The 9953-nt window shown below is 39.3% G+C and overlaps 1 long non-coding RNA gene across 1 annotated transcript; it reads left to right on the forward strand.

The window, feature by feature from the left end:
- The first annotated feature begins 1712 nt into the window (after nucleotides 1-1712).
- On the forward strand, nucleotides 1713-4890 carry LOC148135078 (uncharacterized). The gene is made up of 3 exons (XR_015755448.1): nucleotides 1713-1779; nucleotides 2064-2179; nucleotides 4700-4890. It is a non-coding gene; the product is annotated as an uncharacterized LOC148135078 (long non-coding RNA).
- The last annotated feature ends 5063 nt before the right edge of the window (nucleotides 4891-9953 follow it).

The following is a 9953-nucleotide window of genomic DNA, read 5'->3' on the forward strand; positions in this document are numbered from 1 at the left end:
GAATACAAAATTATCTTGAGCAAATGGGTCAAGAGACTGACAATAGCAGATAGAGTTCAAGCTGGATGAATGTGAGGTGCAGGAAATAGTGTGTGTTTGTTGCTGTCTAGTGAACCAGGAATGGGATGATTTTATTCCCCATCTTATTGGTTCAAAACATCGATATCCTTCATGATCTTTGAGAGGCCTTACCCTCTCTATGGTTACCCTCTTGCTGTTAATGCGGTTGCACAATATCTTTGGATTATCCTTCGCCTTATCTGCCCACGCTATCTCATATCTCCTTTTTGCTTTCGTCTGTAACCATCCTGTCATTTCTACTGCTACTTGGAATATCCCCCTTGCCGTCTCTATCAATATAAAGTTTCCCTACATAGAATGAGCAAATCTCCCTGCTAAGATACTCGCTGCTTTCGAGATTAGATTAGACAAATCTTTTCTGAACAGGTCATTTCTATTTTAAAATTGATTCCAATTTCCCAAACATCTAAATCCCTCAATAACACAATAGCTCTTCAGCCGTTGATTTTTCTCCTTTAACCCTTTGTTCCTTCCCAGTTGAGTTTGGCATTGGATGTAAACAAGAAAGTATTGCTTTAACGGTTTTATTTTTTATACTCTACCTCACCTCTTAAGTTCGTTCTGTCCTGTTTTAATCTTTCCCTAAAAAATGTCAGTCCTGCCATTACCTACAATAATGTTTGGCTATTCAATCTTACCTTTAACAAAGGTGCTTGAAATGTTTCGAAACGTTCTTAATCCTCGCACAGGGAAAGCAACAAACCATCCTCAATTAACGGTCACTGGCCCAGAATCTCGTGTTGATGCCCCTGATAGAAAAGTCCACTGAAGCAATAATTCTACTAATTCTTCGCAAACGCTGCTGAACATAAGAATCATTCCAATTGTCCAATAATTGATTGCTCTTCCGTTTTCCTCAGAGAGACAATCCCCTTCAGCTGTACGAAAAGCTGAAAAGCATTTTGATAGAGGAATAGCCATCTGAAACATTTGAACTACCTTCTTATCTTTCCTGACAGTCACCCAACTATTTAACTGATTTCCAAATTTTCAGTTATTTTCTACTTTATGGTTGACTGAAGAAACTTCCCCAGTACAAAGTTAAAACTCACTGTTATAAGGTTTGCCATTTTTTCCTATCTCTTATGTTGAATACGAGTGTCACATTATTAATTTTCCAATAGTTCAGCATCGTTCCAGAATCAAAGGATTTTTTGAATATTGTAATTAACACATTAGGCACCTCTGCTGTTACCTCCTTTAATACGATAGACTGCATGCCGAGGGCCTGAACTCCCTCTAATCCCATCAATGTGTTTAATACCTTTTTCCATCAGCATCGTACTTCCATCATGATCCTTTGCAGTTGTTGTAAATTTTGGGAAGAAATTATCTTCCACCGTGAAAGCAAGAAGTGTTGGCTTTACCTCTGCCCTTTCTGAGTTTCCCACTACTACCCCGCCGTTTTCATTCTCTAAAAGGCCAACATTTACCTTCAGCATTTTCTTTTACTTTTTATCTACTCGGAGAAGTGTTCTCTATCAAATCTTATGTTTTCGACGCATTTTCCTTCGTAGCTATTTTGATTTTGTTTTCAGAAAAAGTTTGCGAACAATTAAAGCGTTTTTCTTTATTCCATTCATAGGAAGATGGCGTCGCTGGTTAGACAGCTCTCATTGTCCTTCCCTAATTGCCCACAGGGCAGTTAAGCATCAACCGAATTTGTGTGGGTTTGAAGTCACATGTAGGTCAGACCAGGTAAGGATGGTGGTTTCCCATTCTAAAGGACATTCATGAAACGTATGGATGTTTCAAACAATAAGCTATAGATTCACTATCATCAATAGACTCTTCATTCCAAATTCATATTGAATTTAAATTCCACCATCTGCCATGGCGGCATTTGAACCTGAGTCCCAAGAACATTATCTTGATCAGCAGTCGGAGATAATGCCGCCAGGCCATCACCTTCATGTCAGTATTGACTTCCTTGTTAAGACATGGTTCACTTTTCAGCTTTTTAAAATTCCTCTTCCACTCAGAATTACACTTTAATTAAGGAGTTTGGACTATCTCCCGAAGTAGTTGCCACTGTTCTTCAAGTGTCACGCTCGTTAATGTTTTTTGCGAAGTCCACTCAGGCCAAGCCCTTCCTCAGGTCAGTAAAATTATCATTGTCCAACACTAAACCTCAGTCTGAATGTGAAACTGCAGAATTTTGTGGCCACTCTTTCAAAGGTGATCTTGTACTACAGTATGATTTAACACTCCTTCTACAATATATTATAGCATAGCCAGTTTTCTGTCTGGTTCCTCGAGATGTTACTCGATGAAATAATCCCTCACACGTTCGATGAATCATTCTTTGAGGCTCCCCTTGCCAATTGATTATTCTAGTTAAACCTAGGAGACTCTAACCCCAACCACACACCCAGAGGACTCTAACTCCAATTCCTGTACAGCTGGTAGAAAGTTTAACCCTTTGTGAATTGGTTTGAATGCACATTTGTTTGTTGGTGACTGAGTGTTTGTGCTTTGTTCCCTGGAGCTAGAGATCAGTGATTGTTTTGAATCTGATTTCTATTATGGAAATTTAACATGATTTATTTTAAGGTTAAGGATATTGCAGTGATTATGAAATAAAATGTTAACTCCTGTTCTTTTACAGGTCATGACTGCCTCACTATCAGTTTCTAACTAATGTCTTTCAGCCTTAAATATCAGTGATTTATGGAGGACAATTGAAGTTTCAGTTCAACATTAGATTGTAATTTTAAAAATCCAATGGTTAATATCTGTGTCCTTGGATTTGGCCATTATTCATGCATTAGAAGTTTTTTTTAAACTTGAATAGACAAATCCTTTTAAGACACCTCCGATTATTTCACGACCGATGGCATTGTAATTGGGCAATGACTGGTTAAGACTTCTTAAAAAAATTAATTTTAGGATTAAATTAAGGGAATAAAACCGGTTAATTATAGTGGATTTCGAAGTTGGGTACTGTATGCATTTCATATTTTAAGCATTAAATACTGAATAAATGAATTTATAATATATAAATATATATTATGAGTAAAGTTCCAAAATGTATAGTTAGGAACAGGTTTTAAAATTAGACAAGCATAAAATGATAAATTGGTATTTGAAGTTATAGGGAGCAAACAAACATCTGGTAACGTAACATAAGAAGCAGAAACGAAAGGCAAAAATAATGATAGCCCACGGTTGATGAGTTAATAAAAAAAGCCAAAACTAAAAGGAGAAAGAAACCGGAATGGTGGTGGGCAGCATATTGAAAATAAAGTTAGGAGATGTAAAGTGTTTTGGTGGACAGGGACGGGGACCGAGGAGGAAATCCCCACAGGCGGGATATTATTACTGTGGAAAAGCAGGTCACTTTAAGCGGGAGTGTCCGGATCTGTAAAGGGAAGAGAGGGCGATATTGCTTATGAATTTCGATGAAGAATAGGAGTGTCAGGGGTTCCTGCCCCCTGGGGCCCACCAGGAACACTTGATAAATTTAAAGGTGCGACTTTATAATAAGGACGTCGTTTTCCTAGTCGATATGGGGGCAGCAAGGTCATCCTTAAATTTTAAGCCCAAGGGAGGAGGAACGAAAGAGTTAATTGAATTATGATGACCGTTTTGTGATGAGAGGCACAAAGAGTCAGTTTTGCGCTCATGACAAAATACTGCCACAAAATTGGGGATTGAATTAACTGCAAATGGTGCTATGAAATCTGTTGAGGTTCTTAAAAATGAATGTGCTCGAGCAACAAAATTACAGGAACAGAATGATAAGTCATAAGTGACTGGTAAAAAAACAGAACTGCGCAATTACAGTTTAACAAAAATGTTTTGGTCACTTGTTGCGTTTCCAACTTGAATTACAGATAATGATTATTTTATTCATATAATATACATAATTATTAATTAATATTTATAATAAATCGATTGAATCAATATTAATTGGCAGGATCCCTTCACACATTCTCAGTGACCTGTCATATTGATTCACGGTTAATTTAAAACATGACTGCATTAATTCATTGTTAGTTAAAGAATGGAAAGCTACATTACTGACCGATGAGGTAACAAACGAAGCTGCCCTGAACCCACAAGAAGCAGTGATTTATTCCCTAATACCTACTGTCCCAGGTCCTTGGGAAGCTCCAATATTCACTGAAAGAGAGGAAAAAGAATTGAAAGATTTAAGGGGTGTAAAAACAGCAGAGGGACATTGGATGTTACCTGATGGAAGGGAAATGTCAAATAAAATGATGATGCAAGAAATGATGGCTGTCTTACATCAGGGGAGCCATTGGCGAGTGCAAGCAATGTGTGATTTAGTCTGAAGGAAATATGGATGCAATGGGATACATACGATAGCCAAACAGATATGTGAGGGAGGCATAACACGTAAAAAAGTCAACAAGAAAGTGTTAAGGAAACAAGTCCCAGAGGGAGGGAACTTGGGCTAAGACCATTCCAGAGCATCCAGGTAGATTATATCGAATTACCCCGACTGGGCAGACTGAGATATATGTTGATAATAATTGATCATTTATCCGGATGGGTGGAGGCATATCCTCTGGCCACTGCCAAACCCAGAAACTAAAGATTTGTTCTTAAATAAGTATATACTGGGTTTGTCCTCCTCGTTGTCTTTCCTCAGGAAACATTGTTTATTGGCACAGACTCCGCCCCGTGAATTCGCTGTTCATCCGATTTGACCGGGAGATTGGGTCTTCGTAAAATCATGGATAGAGACCAAATTGCAACCGGATTGGGAAGGACCGTATCAGGCTCTTTTGACAGAAACGGCGATAAGGACGGCAGAGAAAGGCTGGACTCACTACACTCGGATCAAAGGGCCAGTGGAATCTCCGATTGAGGAAGAAGTCTGGACAGCCGGATCAATACAAGAACCGCTAAACTCAAGCTAAAGAAACTTTGAGTAACTGATTATACAATGACGACGCGAGCGCAGGATTGTATATTAAGTCTTTTTGTGCTTCAGCATGATTTTTGAGAATGCTGGGGAAGCTTCGAGTTATGATACTCGCTCTCTTAGTATTGGGATTTTGTCAAACATTATTTTCATTTGTGTTATTAGTGGTTCCTGAGTCTGATAATCCACAAGTAATAGATGCCGATGCATGCAGCTTAGTACATTGTGGGGATGTAGATAATCAAAGACAGTACTGCAGCTCAGAGAGACATCATAAGTCCTATGGGGATGGCTTTGGGGATGGTACTTGGTATAATGGTCTTGTCACACTACACCGGGCCCCCTTCCGACCCCAGCTTTCGATTGTCCTGATAAAGAATGTAACCCAATATACCTAACGATAAACAAAACCACATCGCACGAAGTAAGTCACGGGGTTGGGGGGGGGGGGGGGGGGGGGCACCTATCAGGTACAATTAAATGAATCAATTGGGATAGAAATGACAACAAAAGGGAATGACTTCTTGGGCTGTTATTTTCGAATTAGCGTAGGAAAGGGAAAACGGGCAGAACTACTGGACAATAAGATACAACTTTACACCCCTCCCGATGACCGTAAAGTAGTGAACATTATAGAGGTAAAGGACTTGGAACAGACCATCGAAACAGAAACTGGATACGGGGATGCAAATGCCTGGGTTGAATGGGTAAAGTGTACTATAAAAAGTCTGAACAAGAGCAATTGCTACGCATGTGTCTCCGGTAGACCAGTGGTCCAGGTGGTTCCCTTTCCACTCGGGTGGAAGCAAGACAGGAAGGGCATGAAATGTATGATAGCCCTGTATCAGGAGGAGACTGCATGGAATGATAGGAATTGTACCTCCCTATCTCTGATGTTCCCTCCCTTGGAGATGAAAGACTTAAAAGCCTCCCCCTACCCCCCGCCAATTCTTCAGCCACAGTCAGAAATCACACATCGTATGTGCATAGACGAGGTACAAATTGGTCTAGAGATTTGGGGAAGCTGAAATTATGTGCAGAGACTAATAGTTTCACTGATACAGACAATAGAGGGAACTAGTCAGCATCAAAGGTCCCCCTAGCGGATCTGTGGTGGTACTGTGGAGGCAAGATATTGAGAACCACCCTACCTCGGGATTGGAGAGGGATAAGTGCAATTGTACAATTGGCAATTCCATTTACCCTGGCAGTTGAGAAGGAAAAGTTACTAGGGTAAAAGAGAAGGAGTAAGAGATCACTCTTAGGTTCTTCTTTCGATGACAGGATTTATCTCAATTCTATATGATTCCGGGGGGTACCTGATTTTCAAGGCTCTCAACCAGATTGCTGTAAGCTTTGAGTCAATTCTCTTTTGGTGGGTGACCGTTAACAAAATGTAGATTGGATAATTTACATTTTCTATTATCAACAGCGATTTATAAATTATACAAGGGATGCGGTTAAAGGAATATCAGAATAGCTTGATGCGACAAGTCGGATGGCATGGGAAAACAGAATGGCCTTTGATATGATTCTAGTGGAAAAGGGGTGTGTGTGTGATGTTAGAAGGAAGCTGTTGTACCTTGATTCCTAATAACACTGCATCTGATGCTTCAATTACTCGGGCCTTAAGAGGATTGGCTACTTTAGCAGAAGAACTGGGTGATAATTCAGGAGACGACACATCTCTCACGGGATAGCTTGAATCATGGTTTGTAAAATGGAAGGGGGTGGTGGTTTCCATCCTTACGTCCATGATAGTAGTAGCTGGGATATTGGTAACCATTGGCTGTTGCACTGTATACAAGGACTCGCCCAAAGACTGATTAAGACAGTCTTAATGAAACAGATGCCCCTAAAAGGGAATCAGGCAGAAGGTCGTTTTTCTATTAAATAATGAGGGGATGAGTGAGACCAAGATGGATGAAGTCTCATGAATGATTCTTGTGATTTTTGGGGGCGATGCTCAAAGGAAAAATTATGGAAACAACAATTGCATGTAAAAATAAAAAGGGGGAATTGCGAGGAGTCATTATAAATGTTGTTATCTGCAACGATCACAAGGCTGAATCATGAAAGATGAAGAGGGGTGCAGGTTAAGCGAGATATGCTTGTATAAACAGTTATAATCATCTGTTTCTAGCTTCTGCAAAAACAAAAAAGACACAATAAAGAGGTCATAAGGCTCAGTATGGGCAAAGAATGGAAGGAAATGTTGCTTTTCGTGCAAGGAAGCAGATGGCAGTCAATGACGATATATAATAATAGACCACAGAGGGATGTGGTGAAACAGCCAAGCAGGATATGCATTTTTGTCATGAACAAGGCCAGATGAGGCAAGAGATAAACAGCCATGTTTAGAGAAGTGGGCGATGTAATCAGGGGAGAAGGAATGGAATAAGCGGGGGAGGAGTAAAAGTGGAATGAATTGTATAAAAAGTTGTGAACTTGTTAAACTCGGTGTGCCTAGCTTATAGGCACCACTCTTGTGAGAGTATAATGAACGATACTGGTGCTTCAGATCTTGACTCAGACCGAAATTATTGAAGTCAGTGTGTTCTATTTCCCACACAACCATGGAGATTCAGCTTTTAAACTCAGGCCTCGCTTCCTAAACATTCTTTGCTGGAACTTTCACTCCTCTTACGGATGTCATTCGTATCAATGTGTACCACGACAGCTGGCTGGTCACCCTCCCCCTTCAGTATGCCCTGACCATGCTCGGAGACATCCCTGATCCTCGCACCAATCGCCCTTTATATGAAGAATTCATAGAATCATAGAATCACTGGGGTGGGAAAACAGGCCATTTCACACAGCACGTCCAAGCTGACCCTGCGAAGTGTAACGCACTCTGACCCATTCCCCTACTCGATTACTCAGCATTTGCCCCTGACTAATGCACCTAACTGGCACATCGCTGAGCACTATTGGCAAGAAGTAAACAACTTTGACCCATTCTGTTACTCTATGTTGAATCTGCTTTCCCATAACAGATACTTCCAGAAATACTGAGCATTTCCAGCAACTTCTGGTTTCGTCACCGATGATATTTGCATATTGATAATAATATACGCAACACAGACTTGAAACAAAGCTGAATTTAAACGTTCAGGAGAAAACTAAATATTTGGTTATTCAATGATCCCAGTAAATTTTAATTGAATTACTCCTGTCCTGTTCATGAACGTCATTTGTTCACTTTCCCAATCCTGAACAAATGAGATTTTTGCATATTTTTTTAACATCAGAAAGCTCGGAAAAGTTGCACATTTACTTCTTCATATGGGAATATGATTGCATCTCATTCTTTCATCTGAGTTCAATTACAGAGGATTATTCACAAAACACACACAATGTATTACTTTGTCGAAGAATACCAGTAACATTGTAAGTAATTGGAATCATAACTGGAAAGAAGGATTTAGACAAGGGAAGGATGAGAGAAAACGGGTATGTTTTTGAACAGAAAAGACTATTATGTGAAATTAGGTGATCACATTTATGGAAAACTATGTAGGGCTGACAAACGATATTGTTATGAAGGTGTAGAGGTTCTGAAAAAGTTAAAATGTAACATTTGACTGTGAAACAAGTCGTGGGACTGAGTTGCCATGGTACAAAAGCAAATTCAAATTCGGCCAGTCAGTTTAACTATGCCCCAACACTCTGAAATCCAATGGAGTTTGAAATATAATGTATTTGATGACAACAAAGTCAATGAAATAATCCAATGTTAAGAGGTGTAAAACCAGACAGTTTGAACATTTAGGGAGAGAACTGCCAAGGGCATCTACAAAGATAGACTGCTAGCTGAAGAGCTTTCTGAAAACTACCTGTCTGTAAGATGTTTGCACAGCAGAACATCGAAGCCAACCGAGATAAAAATCTACAGAGAAAAATCTACAAAGCAGAATTGACAAAGCTGACTGGTTTTGAAATGTGATTATATTCTTTTAAAATCGTAATCATGCTGTTTTGTTTTATCAGACCAGTATTGTAGAATGTTGAGTTCTAAATAGTTGTTCATTTTAATACTCTCTGTTGGACCTGAATAACAAAATTGTTAATCTTACTTTAAATAGTGACCTCTGGAAATGGATCTTTGCCTCTCGAAATTTAACAGATTCCAGCATGAGGTGAACTTTTTTCTCTGTGGCTGGTTTAGATTAGGAAAGGGGTTTACCCTGTGTCATAACAGTTTGGGGCCTTTTGTCTGCGATTTGAGCAAGTTTAGACAGATCCAGTCTGATATTTGGGCAGAGTTAAATAGGTTTGGGTTATGAAAATGCACATACGTTTAATCATTTGCACGTTATTGTCAGAGACCTTTAAATAAAAAGTCGGTGAGACACTTGGTTTAATTTCGGTGACTTGTGGTTGGTTAAATTTAAAGTGAGAGAAATGGCTCCTTATAAATGTTAAAGAGGTTCTGGGATTTGAAGATGATTCTCACATTTGCTGAGGGCATTTAGAAGGAAAGATAAAGGACAAACGTTTAGAATTCACAAAGAATTTAGATTTGGGTTTAACCAAGTACAAGAGTAAAGCTGAAATTGTCAGGAAATTAGTCAAACACTAAGGTGTGTCAGAGAAACAGACAAGTGCAGGAGATTTAGAAAAAAAAACTTTAATTACAATTGAAGAAAATGCAGTTTAAAGATAAACAAAGGGAGAGAGAAAGAGAGAGAAGAAAGAGAAAGCAAGAGGGAAGAGCCGGAGAGGAATAAAAAGATAGGAGAAAGTTCTTAGCTGAGCAAAGAGAGACCGAATTTGAACTTGAGAAGTTGCGATTTCGTCAGCAAAGTCAAGTGAACAGGCTGGAGAGTAAAAGGGACATTAGTGAAATATACAACTATCTCAAAACTCTGCCACATTTTGATGAGAGAGATGTTGAAGCCTTCTTTATTTCATTTGAAAAATTGGCGAGGCAGGTAGAGTATTGCAAGGTTTTATGGGTAATGCTAGTTCAGACTAA

This window comes from Chiloscyllium plagiosum, unplaced genomic scaffold (genome assembly GCF_037043375.1).
Source record: "Chiloscyllium plagiosum isolate Xiang-an unplaced genomic scaffold, Cpla_swu_hap1 HiC_scaffold_51, whole genome shotgun sequence".
Classification (NCBI taxonomy): Eukaryota; Metazoa; Chordata; class Chondrichthyes; order Orectolobiformes; family Hemiscylliidae; genus Chiloscyllium; species Chiloscyllium plagiosum.